We start from the raw sequence: 18,124 nt of genomic DNA, 5'->3' as shown, positions 1-18,124 counted from the left end.
AGCACTTTTTCTACTGCGATTGAGACACATACAAAACACGGTTTTTAAACACTTCAACAGCATTTTCTGGAGACGAAAATCTTTGACCACTCATTTTTTTCTTGTTATGCGGAATTTCTGGGCAACACGTAGTATTGCGTAGGCCACAAATATATATAGTAACCCTCGTATAATTGCCGTATTAATGTTTATACACCACACTTAGCCTGAAGGCTGAGGTTATAAAAACGTACTCAACCCCCAATGGGCTTTATAATTAGAATTGTGATGGTCATAACGACCAAATCTAAATTAAGCATTATGACCGCGGCCTGGACGGATCCACGGACACGGACTAGCGTAGACTGAAGATATTTAAGGGGAACGGTTTGAGTACCAATTTTTGCTTCTCATATATGGGCCTATATTAAAACGAAGACGTGACTTCCAGCCAGTAGGCTAGTCGCAGAGACGGGCGGCCATAGCTAAATCCAAACTTGTCTGAAATGGATTTGGTATTAACATAAGGTTTACCAATAAGGTTGATGACATTATAATTGGCAACAAATCTCAATATTTTCACAAAAAAAAAAAAAAAACATTTAAAAGCTAATTAAACAAGTGAAAAAGTATCATTTGGCTTTGTCGACAGAGATAAACCTTCACCCTGGGTAAATTGAAACACTTCTTTACCAAAAAACTTATTTATTTAGGGGGGTTTCAGAACTTGCCGACAAAAATTTGGAAAGTTTTGTGGGGGAGGTACCTAAAGGAATGGACCGACATAGTCCATTTGGGAAGTGGGAGTCATTGGTCTCCATAGATATCTCGCCCACCAGTTATTTCAGTTGGTCACCATTTTCGAACTTTTGTGGGGGAGGTACCAGAAGATGTGGACCTATAAGCACCATGTTCGAATTGTATATAATATAAGAAGAATTATTATGATATGCAAAGTGTGGACTCTGGCCCTATGCTCCTTATAGGAGTTTAAAGGAATAAATATATATATAAAGTGTGGACCAACGCAGTATTCGGTCGTGCGCATCAGCCACTACAGTTGCTGGCCGTAAGGGGTTTTTACAGCTTTCGGTTCATTTTCTCAAGAAGTATGGACTTACCACTCAAAAAATGTGTACCATCGTAATAGGGGCCTTGGTGAAACATGTTGCAAGAAAAAACAAAACGATTCGAGAGGAGGTCCTAAAGTACACCTTTCCGAAATTTTGTGTGGGAGCACCCGAAGGAGTGGACCGATATAGTCCTGAAATATAGAAATATAACGATGTGCAAGTATGTATAAATAAGTTAGTCCCTTCGAGAGTTATCGTGAGCAAAGCTTTTGCGAACAAATTCTAACTATTGTGAGGGAGGTACCCGAGGGAGTGGACTCATATCGAACTTAAACGAAGTTTGCATAAAATATTATAATAAATAATAATTTTGGATCAAATCGGCTATTCTGTTCGAGAGTTATCGTGCGCTGTAGCCAGCTAGACGGACGGACATTGCTACATCGACTCCAAATTATCCGAAACGGATTTCTTCCAAACATACTTGAGGTCTAAAACCATTATTTTGATGAGGCACATTTTGTCCGTATGAAAGTGTATATTTGGATTATGACTTTTCGACAATACAAACAGTTTGTGCGCAATTTTTAAAAAATATTTTTTTGAAAAAAAAAAATAGAAATTAAAAAAAAAATCTCAACAAATATTTCCTATTGCACGAATGAATAAACGTAAGCCTTCTAATAAATATCGTAACGTTTATTACATTTAAATATTGAAAAATGTCATGCACAAACCAATTTGAAAAAAATTTGAATTTTTTTTTTTTTTTTTTTTTTTTTTTTTGTTAAAAAATTATGTCATTGAAAAAAGCGTTTACGACATTTTTAAGATTCTCAGAATTAAAGCAAATTAGTCAGAAAAGAAAAGAAAGAAAACAAAATTATTTCAGTTTGGTTATCTCATGTGGCTCTAAAGTTTTTTTTTTTTTTGCAATTATATATCTGTTTATGGTGACTTCAGAAAATTGTCCGTACTTCTGTTAAATTCAAATTTTAAAATCATTTTGTGCGTGAGGTTTTTCACGGAATCACTTTAAACTTAAGATTTTATGTAATTTTATTTAGAAAATCATCATGATATGACACAGGTGTATGAGGTTGTAAAATAGTCATAACTCTGCCTAGTTATCCTGTGAAAATTCATGTATGGTTAGGATGGTTCTAGAGAAAATCTGATTAGACAGAAACTCGTTTTATCTTAAAATAAAAGGAATTAGGCCCAGTATTTTTTGCACATTTTGCAAATTTTGACATAGCTTTACATATTTGCATAAAATGAGCATAAACAAAACCATATGCAAAAACATATACAAGGATTTGCACCGAATGACTGAAATTTGGTATTAAGTCTTCGTTTGGGGGTATGACATCTGAAATTTGTCTGCATAGGTCCACGTCTTCATATAGCCTCCATAGAACGGCACCTCCCAATTTCGGATATTTTGAAGGTTGAGGCCTCACTATCCTTTCGAAATGGCTGAAATTTGGTATTAAGTCTTCCATGGGGATATAAAACTTTCCACCTGAAATTTCTCGGTATAGGTCCACGTCTTCATATAGACCCCATAGAACGATACCTCCCCATTTTCGGTATTTTGAAGGTTGTGGCTGTGGTAATACATTTCTCTATTTTTTTGGCATGTCTGAAGATAATTTTAAACAGAAAAAGTTTACACACAAACATTTTCGTGCTTATTATTGAAATATTTGTTGCATAAGAAAATATGAAAAATGCGTAAATTTTCCATATGCACATATTATTTTTTGTATATGCAAAATTTATGAATTTTTATCATTTTGCATATGTCATATGTTGCGATTGTAATTTAATCAGAAGCCAAAAATATACCCAGTCCCAAAATTTGACATGAATCGGACCAAAACTAGGGGTTGCATAAAATTCAGATGTCTAGTCATAACCCCAGTATAAATGCTGAGGGTGCAACAAAATAAAAGTAGGACCTTGGTGCCTAATAACCACTGGACCGGTTTTGATGGACTTTATATTAAAGGAAAATATATTGCGATAGTGAATTTTTCTGCTTAATGAAATTGTATTTGTTGTTGTAAATATGTCTGTATCTATTTGGCGTATTCCAATAATGTATCCTGTCAATCAAATAATGCTTTAAATCTGTTCTAAGGGTAAATACACTTTCATACGGGCAAAATGTGCCTCATCGAAATAATGGTTTTAGACCCCAAGTATGTTTGGGCGAAATGTGTTTCAGACAATTTGGAGTCGATTGAGCAATGTCCGTCCGTCTGTCTGCCTGGCTAGTGCGCACGATAACTCTCGAACGGATCAACCGATTCGTTGCAAAATTTGGCTTTCGTAAAATTTTGTCCAAATTTAGTTTAAGTTCGAAGATGGCTTATATCGGTCCACTCCTCCCGGTACCTCCCCCACAAAAGTTCGAAAATGTTCGGAAAATTTGTACGTACGATAAGTCTTGAAGGGAGTAACCGATTTGGTCCATACTTTGCAATTCGTGAAATGTCTACCAGACTTAGATGTGGTTCTACTATGGACTCAATCCAGTCTACTCCTTCTGGTACCTTCCACACAAAATTTCGGATAAGTTCAGTTTAGGACCTGCTCTCGAATCGCATTGATTTTTGTTTTAGCAACTTGTATCCACCGCCCCCTAAACGACGGTAAAAGTTTCATCAGGGGCAAGTTCATACTTCTTGAGAAAATAGGCTGAAAGTTGCAAAAAAAACCGTTATGACACCGTGTGAGGTGGTTTGAGCGCAAGATAACTCTCGAACGGATCTGCCGATTCGGTCCAAAATTTGGCCTTAGTAATATTTTGTCCAAAAATAGCTTAAGTTCGAAGATAAGCCATATCGGTCTACTCCTTCAGGTACCTCCCCCACAAAAGTTCAAAAATGTTCGGAAAAATTGTTCGCATGGTAACTCTTGATGGGAGTAGCTGGACTGGTCCATACTTCACACATCCTAATATATCTACCAGATATAGATCAGGTTAAAATATGGACTATATTTGTCCACTCATCCGGTACCTCCCACACAAAATTTTGGATAAGTTCACTTTAAGTCCTGCTATCGAATCACTTTGATTTTTGTTGAAGCGATTTGCATTCGCTTCCTCAATTACGACGTTAAAGGTTTTTTTAAGGGAAAGTCCATACTTTTTGAGAAAAAATCCCGAAAGTTGTAAAAACCCCCTATGGCACCATATGTAGTGGCTGGAGACACACTTCCTTAATGGCCAATCCATTCCATTAAGTATCTCCTCCGCAAAACTTTTGATCTTTAATCCTAATCATCATTTTTGTCGGTTAATACGCCCAAAATTTTTAAAACCACCTAAATACATACGTTTCCTGGGAAAACATTGTTTCAATATCCACAGGCTGAGGATATATTTCTGTCGGCAAAGCCCACTGATACTTTTTTACTTGTTTCGAATCTTTTTCGAGGCACACTATTGACTTTTATAGAAACTATACTTTATGTTATACACAATTCCAATTTTTTTTGGCTGTTTTTTTATAACACATCTAAGCGGACTCGCTTAAAACTCTTCGCAATCTACGTTAAAAACTCTTTTATTGAAAAACAATCTTGAATTTTTAACTTAAATTTATATTTGAAAGTTAACAATTTTTACCTTGTTTTTGTTGCGGATTTAATGTTTAACTATCGTAGGTATGTACGTACATATATACACATCTCCATATAATATAGTAGCTAAATGACAAACAAATGTATTTATTATTATCAGCAACAACACAGCTCGGAACAGCAGAGCAAATAAATTGTATTGAGATGCCGCAAATATCCACTACGCATTAAAGAACAAACAATTCGATGGAATAGCAGGAAACCACATAAATTCTTATTTTATTTGGGGGGGATACTAATAAAACATTGGCCATAAACATTAAACATACGCACACTTCTTCTTATATATACCCTTGGCCATTTTTTATCTCTTCCACAAAGAACAACAACAAATACTATGTTCACTTTAATTGTTTCGTTTCACACTCAATTCAATAATGGATGTTTACATATGTTTTACTTGTTTGTTGTATTTTTTGCCGATGTTGCCGATTTAAATTAGATTTCTTTTAAAAGCAGCAGAATTAATGGTGATGGCGAATAAATTGGTCTTTTTGCACTTCATTTATTTCATTTTAACAGCTGTGTAATGTTGACAATTTGGATTTATTGGCATTATCTTGTTGTTTTTTTTTATTTCACTTAACAATAGAACCAAACTATTCTTTTGTGTTAGAACAAATTTTTCTATTTACTTAATTTAATTTTTGTTTGTAATTCTAAAGTAACGTTTTTCTGTAGTTTTTATTTTTTGTTTTCACTAACGCAGTTTCAACTCGGTTGTAAGAAGTTCACATCCGTTAACCGTTGTTACTCTGAACGCGGTCAAGTATCAACTGAATTTTTGGTAACAGAATTTGCGGCGTATGACATTCCATCAAAAGTTCGTTGTCGTCTGTGCAGATTTCCATTCGTATCGAAGGTTTTTGCTATTTGTTCTCAAGGAAGCAAATAAACAGCTGTTGCACACATTCGTCCACAGAGCTTTCTTATCAGTGAGAGAAAAGCTTTGCACACGCATGTAAACAGAGAACAAAAGTTGTAGGCGGTTTTTGGCGCCAATTGTTAAAGACAGTGGGGGATGTTGTTAACACAGAGAATTTGTATTTATAACTGACAATCCTGGATGTCTAAAGGGTAGTAATGAATGCCTTTATACCAGCAGTGGGCAACAACACACGTACGCACATACATGGGGTTTAAGCCTCTTCCGGGGTTTAAATTGTAATAAGCGGTGCGAAATTTATTCTGGAAAATAATGCTAGGAGGGATAACTAACGTTTCCTCTAAGATTTTAATGGTCAAATTAAAATTTTTTCACACCTCAGGGATGTAGCCAGGATTTCATTTCGGGGGGGCCACCTGACCAAAATTTTGAAAGTTCATCTTACCGAAAATTTCTTATTTAGCAATGATGTAAACCTTATTTTAGACTTATATTACTGATGAAATAATTTTGATTACCATTTTTTTATTAAAGTGACACAAGACTACTTAGCCAATTTCTTCTTGTTTTCAGAACTTTTTTTACAATATATCAGAGTTAATATATGCTCAAAACAATGGATATATTAATAATCGCATATATTTATACCCTACAACACTGTGTGGGGAGGGTATTATAAGTTGGTTTTGGCCAAAAAGTTTGTAACGCATCGAAATAATGGTCGTAGACCCATACTTATATATATCAAAATGAATGTCTCGACGAGCTGAGTCGATCTGGCTATGTGTGTCCGTCCGCCCGTCTGTCCGTCTGTCCATCTAAACCTTGTAATCACGCTACAGGTCGCAATTTTCATCGGATCGTCACGAAATTTTGGGTGTTGATGGGGGTCCCAGAGGGAAAGAAGCCTATTGATTTTGGTGATAGTCGGATAATATTTAGGGGTCGGAATAGGCAAAAAACTTATGTGGATAAAAAGACAAAGTTTTTTGCCAAAGCTAGTATCTCAGCTTCTATATAAGGTATACCAAAAGCAAAACCTGACAATGAAAGTAGAAAATATCACCTTTCTAATGATGTAAAGTAGGTTCCTGTAGGTGATCAAACAACGAAGATATCACAATAGTCGCAAATAAACCCCAAATTTTCATGTTTGCGATTTTAGTTATAATGACGAAGATCACAGCTTTGGCTGGGGACTTTCCAAAAGCAAAGCTTGACTATGAAAGTAGAAGATTCCACCTTTACAATGATGCAAACTAGGTCGGCGTAGGTGACCAAATAGCGGAGACATCGCAATATTCGATAATACATCCCATTTTTCCATTTTTTTGGAAATCACGCTACTGGGCGTAATTTTGATCGGATCGTCACGAAATTTCGAGGGTTAATGAGGGTCTCACAGAGGAAGAAGCCTATTGATTTTGATGATGGTCGGATAATATTTAGGGGTCGGAATGAGCAAAAACTTTATTTGGAGAAAAAGTCAACATTTTATTCCAAAGCAAATATCTCAGCGTCTATAAGGTCAAATAATAGAGATATCGCAATAGTCGTTAATGCATCCCTTTTTCCACTTTTTCTGCAATCACACTATAGGTCGGAATTTTGATCGGATCATCACGAAATTTTCTCACAGAGATAGAAGCCTATTGATGTTGGTGATGTCGACAGTAGTCAAATCGACACCTCCAAATAATAGTATGCTAAGTCTAAAAAGTGAGTTTTGCAGGAGAAGCTCTCAAAGTTTGGAAATTCTTTTTAACTTCAGTACTATGCTAAGTCAATATTTGTTTATAACTTCTGTTCGGATTGACCGATCATTACCAAAATTAGACAGAATTTAAGTTAAAGGACGTTCTACACCTCCAAATAATAGTTTGCTAATTCTGAAAAGCGAGTTTTGCAGGACAAGCTCTAAAATTTTTGAAATTTCTTTGACCTTTAGTACTATGCTAAGTAAATATTTGTTTATAACTTCTGTTCGGATTGTCCGATCATTACCAAAATTTGACAGAATTTAAGTTAAAGGACGTTAAATATAAAAATGCAAAGAACTTGAAAACATGCTAAGTCGACTTAGCATACTATTGTTTGGAGGCGTCGAAATATAAAATTAAATATTAATTATTTTGGTTCAGTTCGCCTTAAGTCATTTGTTTTAAAGGCCAGATAGGTGAAAACTTTCGTATCTCCATAAAAGAAATGTTTTCGAGTGAAAAGATTATTCACAGAGGTAGTGGTGTAGGGTATCACATGGTCGGCCCCGTACCGACTATAGCCTTTTCTCACTTGTTTTTTAAATAATTCGTGACAAATAGTCCACAAAAATGTTTTGATGGCCGATGCAAACATTTTTTTACGTCAGTAATCAATACAATAGTCAAGAACATCGATAGTTTGCCAGCACTAATATAGCCCCCATAAAAGAGGTATTGCTGGTTCTCATATTGGAATGTACTTCGATACCGCTCGATGTGAAGTCTTTTAAATGGATAGTCCGCCGCAGTGACTGTAACTTGATATTTCGGAAGGGTGGAAGACCTCCACGAAGAAAATGATCAATATCAGTTCATATTCTGGTATATTCTCAACATGAAGGTATATGGTAATATTCAAAAAAGTTTTACAATCGTTGAAGTTGAGGTTCACCATTTAATAAGTCGCGAACTGTTGATATATTTTATAAAATATGGATACATTTATATTAATTGAAGTGTTTTAGCCAAGATCTCATAATATGGACCATAACAATTAATTTTCGTGGAAGCTGCGTTGGTGGTAATATAAAAAAATGGGAAAAATGTGTTGAAGTAATCAAGTTATTTTGTGTTCTTTCTTGATTTCTGGCCAAACCACGCAAAATTCAAACCTGTGCTCAAAGAAAGAACTAAAGAATACCCATTGGGAAACATGGTTCTAGTGCATGACTTTTCGATATATACACTACATCCCACTAAAATCGATGCTGACATTTTGAAGTTTTGATTTCAGTGTTTTTCGAATTTTTCTTATAATTATATGGTGCAACTGGATAATATTTTCAAACTAGTTACAGGATTGTAGAACTCGCGATTCCACGTTGTTCGATGTATATCTCATGAGTGTGCTCCCTACAGCTTCCTAGTAATAGGAGCCCAAAGGCCAAAATTTGGTGCGTAAATTTTCTGAAAAAATCTATTTTTTGGCTTTAAAATTTACAACTGTCGTACAGGTACCCCTGAACCCCGCGTGATTTTAGTTTTTTTACGTGCCGGATCTAATAAGACCTTTCGCGTTCGAATCCATCCACTAAAACGCCGGATATATATACCTTGAAAGTAGGAAATTCTGCAAAAATATATTTTGACAATTCCGCGAATTGAAACCGCGATTTTATTTGATTATTTTTACATAAATGTAATCCTTTATACGCGATTATAATATTTGCCAAAAAGAGGTGTCACAAATTACAAAGATTCGGGAGTAATATCCCTATTTATCCCAAAATAGAATGTGGTGGCACATCCGCAGTTCTTAACGAATCTGTCTAAAATCATTTATATTGACGTATTTTTAATAGGCGGCCATTGAAATCGGATGCACCTTATAATCATATGCACATCGCGTAATTTTTGCCCACTTGAATGTTTTTTGAATAGTAATATGCAACTGATGGCACACGTTGGCCGCTGAATGAAACATGGGAAAATCCATGCATATTGATAGACATGGACTCCCTGTATCCGAAAAGCACATGCACCTCAACTGATTTAAACGGATTCGCGAATTACACGCTTTTTAACTTTTGTGTTTTTTCTTTGATTGTGATTTCAATATTACTCTGTACTTCTTATTTCTATTGCTTATCACAGAAAGCATATATACTTTCACGATGACTAATTACTTTTTTCGTAGAAGTTTAAGCAAAATACTTCAGGATTTGGATGGAAATTTAGCGAAATAATGGAATAACTACCAACATTTATTTTTCAAATTTTTCGTATTTAACCAAAAATATATTTTTGAAATAATTTCCAACAATAAGTTTCCGTTCTTTGTTGTTGCTGTAATATGCAAGTTATAAGCGCGATCTTTATAATTTTGGTCTCACATTTTTCTACGCGTTGTCTAGATTCTGTACGTATTTTTAAATTATTTTTTAGAGATTTTTTGGCCTCTGATTTAGAATAAATAAAATTTATTCCAAGATTTCTTCAATATTTTTTGATTTTCCGCGAAAATAAAAATAAATTTAGCAAATATTTTAGCATCTACGGATAGATATCAAATGCTGCTAACGATTCATATATACATGTTCTTATTACAGCACAATAGGAATTTTTAAATATTTTTTCTTTACAAGAGAGTAAAACCGCATATAACTTTTGAGTGCAGCATCCAATTTTGTGAACGCGAACAGATTTGAAACCACGATTTTTTTCGTAACCCATGTACCAAAAATGGCGGATGTGCTCGCCAAAAAAGTTTTTATTTTTTTTCTATGTAATTGTAAAGGAAATTTGAAATTTACCATATACATCCTGATTTTTAAAATGTCTAGCAATTTTAATCTTGAATTTTGCATTTTTACTTCCACATAAAATTTTTCTAGACTAGAGTGTGTGAAATGGTACTGAATTGGCCGTGGGAGTACTTCAGTACTTTTTATAGTGAAATGGTACTGAAAATAGTACTATTGTACTGAATTTTCCATCCCTGCTAAAGGGTAGTAATGAATGCCTTTATACCAGCAGTGGGCAACAATGGATATATTAATAATCGCATATATTGTTGGGTCTACCTTTATCAAATCACTAAAAACTACAGTTAACGTTATGTAGTTCAGTGATATCACTTCGTTCAAAATCACGGCTATAATTTACGGATGGAAAGTGGGATTAGTTGAGAATTGATTTATGCAGAGGGAAGGTTTGGATATCATGTCGTTATCCAATAGTATCTTTTATATTCACATGTAGAATTTAGGAGTTATACAAATAATGATAAAACGCCGAGACACGTGTCTTCCTTCTGGCCTTTATTACGCTGCAGTGCCCGAATATGGTAAATTTTTAAATTTCGGAGATTCAGGTGTCCGAATCCAATCGTTGTTATTCTCATAAAGAAACCATTTATACTTATTTCACTAAAGATATTTTGGTGTCCAGTCGTAGTTCTTATCATAAAGAATTTCTGAAGATTGATATTGGTTTTCTTGATAGCGAACTAATGCTGAGCAATAGTGATAGACTCATGATGAAATTCTAGCACCCAATCGCGGTTATGTAAATGACAAATGAAATAGACTAATTTTGGTGTCCAATCGTCGGACTTCTCTTATAGAAATTCTGGTTTCTTATCGTGGATGTTCTCATCAATTGATCAGGAGCTAGGAAAACTCTGGCAACAAGCCTTGAATTCTTTTAAATTGAAATTCTGTAACCCAATCCAAGGTTTGTACCGTCACCATAAATGCCCAAGACGGAACTAACAAAATAATAATCTTACAGGAGAAGCAAAAAACGGTATTTTATAACACTGTTTTATGGAATATTAATCTTATGAGTGCGAGTATATGGGATATTATCAATCATATACAAATAGGAGTAAGTAATAAAACTAAATACGCGGAAACGCTTGGTTTTTCGATCCGTCATTACAACAAAATCTGCAATGTTATTCCATTTTCCGAAATGCCTTTTCTTGAATAGGATCGTTATTTTTGAAAGTAGAAGACTGAAATTTTACAAGAGAACGTATTTTAGTATTTATGGTGACGGTACATTATTTTAGCAAAAATACATAAACACAATTTTCCCAATCTAAATTTATTATACTCTCAGCCTTTAGTCAATATGTGCCTCATCGAAATAATGGTTTTAGGGAAGAAATCTGTTTCAGAAAACTTGAATTCGAATTAGCTATGTTCGTCCGTCTGGGTGGCTGCCGTTTCGGTCCAAAATTTGGCCTTCGTGATATTTACTCCTAATTTTGATCTACTCCGAAGATGGAACATATTGATCCACTCTTTCCGTAACCTTCTACATAGTATTTCAAAACTTTTCAGAGAAGTGCAGTTTAAGACCTCTCTGGATAATAAATAAATATAACTGTGTTAGCTTAATACCTCAGTAGTCATTTCTTCACTTTCTTTATACTAATAATTTAGTTATAAGTAAAAATATAAAATAAATTCATTAATAAATAAAAGGACCTCTCTGGAAACCCTTTGATTTTTTAAAACAAGTTTTCCCGGGGCCCCTATTACTACGGTACAAGTTTTTTCAGGGGCAAGTCCAGAGAAAATGGCCCAAAAGGCCATCATGTGTAGTCGTTGGTGAGCACGAGAACTTTCGAAACGGATACTACGTTGATCCAAACTTTGTTTATCGCAATATTTCTGCGAGCCTTTTATCAAGTACGAAGATGGTGATTTTTCGGTCTACTCCTTCTGGTATTTTCCCCCCAAATAGCTCGAAAATGAAACATACTGGGTGCAGCCCTCACAAACCTTCAAAATAGTTGTTTAATTCAGTTTAAGGTCTATTCGAGGATTCTTAGAAATTTTTACTAAAGGTATTTCTTGTGTTTAAAGCGGTATTATGTTTTTCGTGGTCAAGTCCATATTTCCTGAAAAAACTGAAAATTATACTGTGACGAACTGAAATTGATGGTGGGCGCAATATCTTTTAAAAGGAATGACTCCCAAAATAAGATCTACTTCCAAAATGAACTATGTCGGTCCGGTCCATTTTTTCAGGTACCTTCTCCGCCACACTTGTGATCAATGATAAATCCATATTTTGTTGGCTACACAATTCTGAAAATTCGATCTGTCCATAGATAAAAGTTTCAGTTCAAACAGGCACTGGGTATATTCCTGTCCGCAAAGCCGACTGATACTTCTTGAGATTTTGACGAATAAAAATCGGTTTCCGATCAGTTTTTTTATTTCGTTTGTCGTCACAAAGTCCTTTGCCGAAGAAACATTTCTAGAATCGTAGTAATCGACAGAAAAATCCCTGAAGATGAAATTCAATGTAATTTCGAAATATGTATTGGAAATAATATGCAATAAATAAAATATAAAAATTGACCTCAATCCCAATATTTTTGATTTTATTAACCTTCGAAAGGCCGATCAAACATAAAAATACGACAGAAAAATTATTTTTTGTACAATGGACATTTACTACTTTGTAGCAAGAGACCAGTTTCAAATAATCTCAAAGAACGACATTGCGGTGGAACAGAAATTATATCATAAAAAATGGTTGATATATTTGTTTGCAAATTTCAAATATAATAAAGAATTTGAAATTGTTATGCTGTACAAAAACGTGTTAGAGACTCTATATAAAAATTTAAAACCACAAAGATTGAGAAACGATTTTATCTTTTACAAGAAGTTTTGGATAGACGGATCACAGAAACTGCTAAATGCAATAAAAGACAATACCCATAACACATACATTGAAAGAGCAAAGCGAAGTGAGACCCGTTTTTATAAATATCTCAATTTCAACATAGGTCCCTTGTATTGCCAGGATGCGTTTAGCCAAGAACACATATCCCTAATAATGAAAGTAAGAGGAGATTTACTGTGGTTAAATGCTAATAAAAATAGAAATACAGATGAACAACGATGTTCACTGTGTAACATGGGAGAACCAGAAACTATAGACCACTTCATTGGACGGTGTCTTGTACTAAGATCTTGCTTAAAATATTTCAACAAAAATCAACTACATAATAATGATGTTGTTAGTATTTTAAATGGAGGTGAAGATTTTTGCTGGCTCTCATTACTTAAATTTTTGAAAGAAGCTTTAAAATATAGACAAATGTTGATAAATGAGTTGAATTATTAATCACTTGAAATAAAACAATAATATAAACTCAATACACCAGCTGACGGTTTAATTGAAACCAAGTTATTTTGTAAAAAATTATACTTATTATAACGTAATATGAAAACAAGTGAGAAAAGGCTATAGTCGGTACGGGGCCGACTATGTGATACCCTACACCACTATCTCTGTGAATAATCTTTTCACTTGAAAACATTTCTTTTATGGAGATACGAAAGTTTTCACCTATCTGGCTTTTATACCAAATGACTTAAGGCGAACTGAACCAAAATAATTAATATTTAATTTTATATTTGACTACTGTCGACATCACCAACATCAATAGGCTTCTATCTCTGTGAGAAAATTTCGTGATGATCCGATCAAAATTCCGACCTGTAATGTGATTGCAGAAAAAGTGGAAAAAAGGGATGCATTAACGACTATTGCGATATCTCTATTATTTGACTACCTACGCCAACCTACTTTGCATAATTTCAAAGATGGGATTTTCTACTTTCAGGCTTTGCTTTTAGAAGGTCCCCAACCAAAGGTGTGATATCCGTCATTATTATTAAAATCGCAAAAATGAGAAGTTGGGTTTTATTAGCGACTATTGCGATATCTTCGTTGTTAGACCACCTACGACAACCTACGTTACATTGTTGTAAAGGTGATATTTTATACTTTCATTGCCAGGTTTTGCTTTTTGTAGACCCCTTATAGACGCTGAGATATATGCTTTGGAATAAAATGTTGACTTTTCCCAAATAAGTTTTTGCTCATTCCGACCCCAAAATATTATCCGACCATCATCAAAATCAATAGGCTTCTTCCTCCGTGAGACCCACATTAACCCTCGAAATTTCGTGACGATCCGATCAAAATTGCGCCCAGTAGCGTGATTTCCAAAAAAATGGAAAAATGGGATGTATTATCGAATATTGCGATATCTCCGTTATTTGGTTACCTACGCCGACCTAGTTTGCATCATTGTAAAGATAGGATCTTCTACTTTCATAGTAAGGCTTTGTTTTTTTAAAGTCCCCAGCCAAAGCTGTGATATTCGTCATTATAACTAAAATCGCAAAAATGAAAATTTGGGTTTAATTTGCGACTATTGTGATATCTTCGTTGTTTGATCACCCACGAGAACCTACTTAACATCGTTAGAAAGGTGATATTTTTTACGTTCATTGTCAGGTTTTGCTTTTGGTATACCCCTTATAGAAGCTGAGATATTAGCTTTGGAAAAAAGCGTTGTCTTTTTATCCAAATAAGTTTTTTGCCCATTCCGACCCCTAACAATTATTCGACCCTCACCAAAATCAATTGACTTCTTCCTCTTTGGGATCCCCATTAACTCTCAAAATTTCGTGACGATCCGATCAAAATTGCGGCCTGTAGCGTGATTTCCAAAAAAATGGAAAAATGGGATGAATTACCGACTATTGTGATATCTCCGCTATTTGGTCACCTACGCCGACCTAGTGTGCATCATTGTAAAGGTGGAATCTTCTACTTTCATAGTCAGGCTTTGCTTTTGGAAAGTCCCCAGCCAAAGCTGGCGGGTTTTATTTGCGACTATTGTGATATCTTCGTTGTTTGATCACCTACAGGAACCTACTTTACATCATTAGAAAGGTGATATTTTCTACTTTCATTGTCAGGTTTTGCTTTTGGTATACCCTTATAGAAGCTGAGATACTAGCTTTGGCAAAAAACTTTGTCTTTTTATCCACATAAGTTTTTTGCCCATTCCGACCCCTAAATATTATCCGACCATCACCAAAATCAATAGGTTTCTTCCCCTCTGGGACCCCCATCAACACCCAACATTTCGTGACGATCCGATGAAAATTGCGACCTGTAGCGTGATTAAAAGGTTTAGATGGACAGGCGGACGGACTGACGGACGGACACACATAGCCAGATCGACTCAGCTCGTCGAGACATTCATTTTGATATAGATAAGTATGGGTCTACGACCATTATTTCGATGTGTTACAAACTTTTTGGCCAAAACCAACTTATAATACCCTCCCCACATTGTGGTGTAGGGTATAATTACGCGTTGATCAGACTATTATTGAGACCTACAGAGCCGCTAGAAAATTGGATGAATATTATGTTTTTGGTCCATTTTACCCGCTAAACACATTCACGATCATCACCAATAAGAATAGGGATCTATTCTGATCTGAACCCGACTCCCATACAAAATTTCGTGACGATCGGTCCATAATTGCGGCCTGGAGCGTGTTTACAATTTATAATGGACAGACGGACGGACGGACGGACGGACACACATCTCAAAATCGCTTTATCTCGTCGAGATATGAAGAATGGTATACCACATTTGGGGTCTCCGACGAATATTTCGCGGTGTTACATGAATTTTTACCAAAACAAACTTATAATACCCTTTTCCACATTGTGATATAGGGTATAAAAATGTAGAATATAAGCTAATACCTAGACAGACGGCAGCGTTAATTTGCATTAACTGCCGCAATTCAAATTAATTCGTGCATTATCCACATTCTTAATGCACAAAATCAAAGGAAATTTAAACTGAATTTAGCAATTTCAATATGGCAATGCTGTTGAAAATCAATTGTCTTTTGTCAAATTTCCATGTTTAAGAAAATAAAAAGGGAAAGCAAATCAGCAATTTTCGCGTTTCTTCAAAATAAGTAGTGGTCTTTCGCGAGTAGATTAGCAGCTAATCGTTTTTCACACCTTGTAACAAATCTCTTTTTCAAATTTATATTTTCACAAAAAAATTCATTACCCACCATACCAATTGTATCGAAAATTATATATTCCTCAAATGTTTTTTAAAGTTTTGCAATATTTTTATAATATTAAAAAGACTCAAAAATATCGCGAATAAATTAAATTTATTTTTGCTTCATCGTGGTGAAAAGATCAAAGGTAGAAAGTGTATTTGTTTCGCATATTTAGGCGAACTTTTGTAAAGCTTTATGAAATGGTCTGCTGGGTACAAACAAACAACACAAACAGCTGTTTCATAAATGCAGATACTATCGTCTGTCAGGGTGAAAAATTAATTCAAATTAGGACATTTTTAATGCAAATTAACTCTGCCGTCTGTCTAGGGTATAATATCCTATGGGAACGAAAATCATTTCGGGCCTGGCTACGTCGCACAATCGTTCAGGAATCGATTTTCCTGGCCAAAATTCAAAATTTTGTTTGGTCAAAGATATTTAATTTCTATATGGAATTCGATAGCAAACATATTGAAACTAAGGAAACCAAAAAATTAGGTGAAAATATTGGAAGGTGTGGGCGTGGTGTGCCCCTAAAGACGAACATTTTCACCATTTTTGGGAAATACGTAATTTTTGCAAATTTCCTGGAGAAAGACGTAGCTATTTCTCGGAAACTATAACATATATTGTATATTGTTCATTGTTTTTTGTAAGGTAGACAGGATTGTGGCCTTTAAAAATCGTTTAAGTAAATAATCGTAGCGTTTACACAACATGATCTATTTTATTTTTCCTCCGCTACTAAATTTTATGAAATTCCAAATTTAGTGGACTAGAACTTTTGTGGAACAACATGGAACAAAGATCGGTTTTCACAGAAAGATGGCCGAGAGTCTCCTCTTTCAGCCCATATATACACTCAGAAAAATTTATGTTAGAAATATGTTTGGATCCAAACAAATATATGTTTGGGACCGGTTGCAAACAAATATATGTTTGCAACATTTTGTTACATATCTCAATTTGATATGATTTTTTATGTTAAAACATTTTTTTGATGGGTGGAGAGAGGATGTTTGTCAACGAGAGTAATAATAGTGCTCTCTCGTGGAATGCTGTTTTATAATAAAGAGTTGTGTGTATTGTATAATAGAAGACGTAGAAGCGAAGAAGGGGGCTTTGGTGGCATGTATGCGTCAAACTCGTGTGTTTCTTGTTTTGTTGTTGTTAACCAACTTAGCAGGCGACAAAGAAAAGAAGAAATGATATGAATTATATTTTTTGTCTTTCTTCAGTGTTTTAGTTGCCTTTGTAGAGTCAAGACGGTAAAGTGAGTGAATAAATCAGTGTTTTCTGTTTTCTTAAATAAATTGTGCTTTTTAGTAAATTAAATGCCCATTACATTTTATAATTGAATCGGAAAATTGAATGGAATTATTTTATTGGACAAGGAAGAAATCGCATTTAATATTGGTAATTACATACATACTTATTTATGTATATTTGAAATATGGCATATCCATATTTATTTATTACATTACATTACATAATCATTTGATTCTAGATGCCGATTCCCCGCTGATGATTTCAACTACGAGGAAAATTTGTTTTATTTCACAACTAAGGAGAAGCGTTCAACTACGTTTCTATATATTTTTCCTTTTTAAAAGTGTGACTATTTACAAATTATTTCAATCAGTTTTTCTTTTATTAAAGTGTGTTATGTATTTCTTTGGAATTTTGTATCTACCTACGTGTTTGTTGTTCTTTTGTCTTTCAATAAAAAACCACAACATTTGTGTGTATACTATAGAGCAGTGTCGACCACAATATTTCCATCAATACTAAAGCATATGCCTATGCATGGGTGAAAAAAACAACAACCACATGATATTCATCGTTTGTTTATGTACACTTACACTGTACGTGAGGGAGAGAAGCAAATGCAAAAACAACTCAGTG

General features: G+C 34.6%; 1 protein-coding gene across 1 annotated transcript in view; it reads right to left on the bottom strand.

Moving 5' to 3' along the window:
- Positions 1-5,527, bottom strand: part of NPFR (Neuropeptide F receptor) — a 151,859-nt gene extending 146,332 nt beyond the window's left edge. Inside the window, exon 1 of the mRNA XM_073961132.1 lies at positions 4,693-5,527. The gene's annotated coding sequence lies outside the window, so the exon portion shown is untranslated. The remainder of the gene's footprint in view (positions 1-4,692) is intronic.
- Positions 5,528-18,124: the final 12,597 nt, after the last annotated feature.

This window comes from Musca autumnalis, unplaced genomic scaffold, assembly GCF_047663935.1.
Source record: "Musca autumnalis isolate F117 unplaced genomic scaffold, ASM4766393v1 scaffold_1, whole genome shotgun sequence".
Lineage (NCBI taxonomy): Eukaryota > Metazoa > Arthropoda > Insecta > Diptera > Muscidae > Musca > Musca autumnalis.
This window is presented reverse-complemented; position numbering and strand designations above follow the sequence as displayed.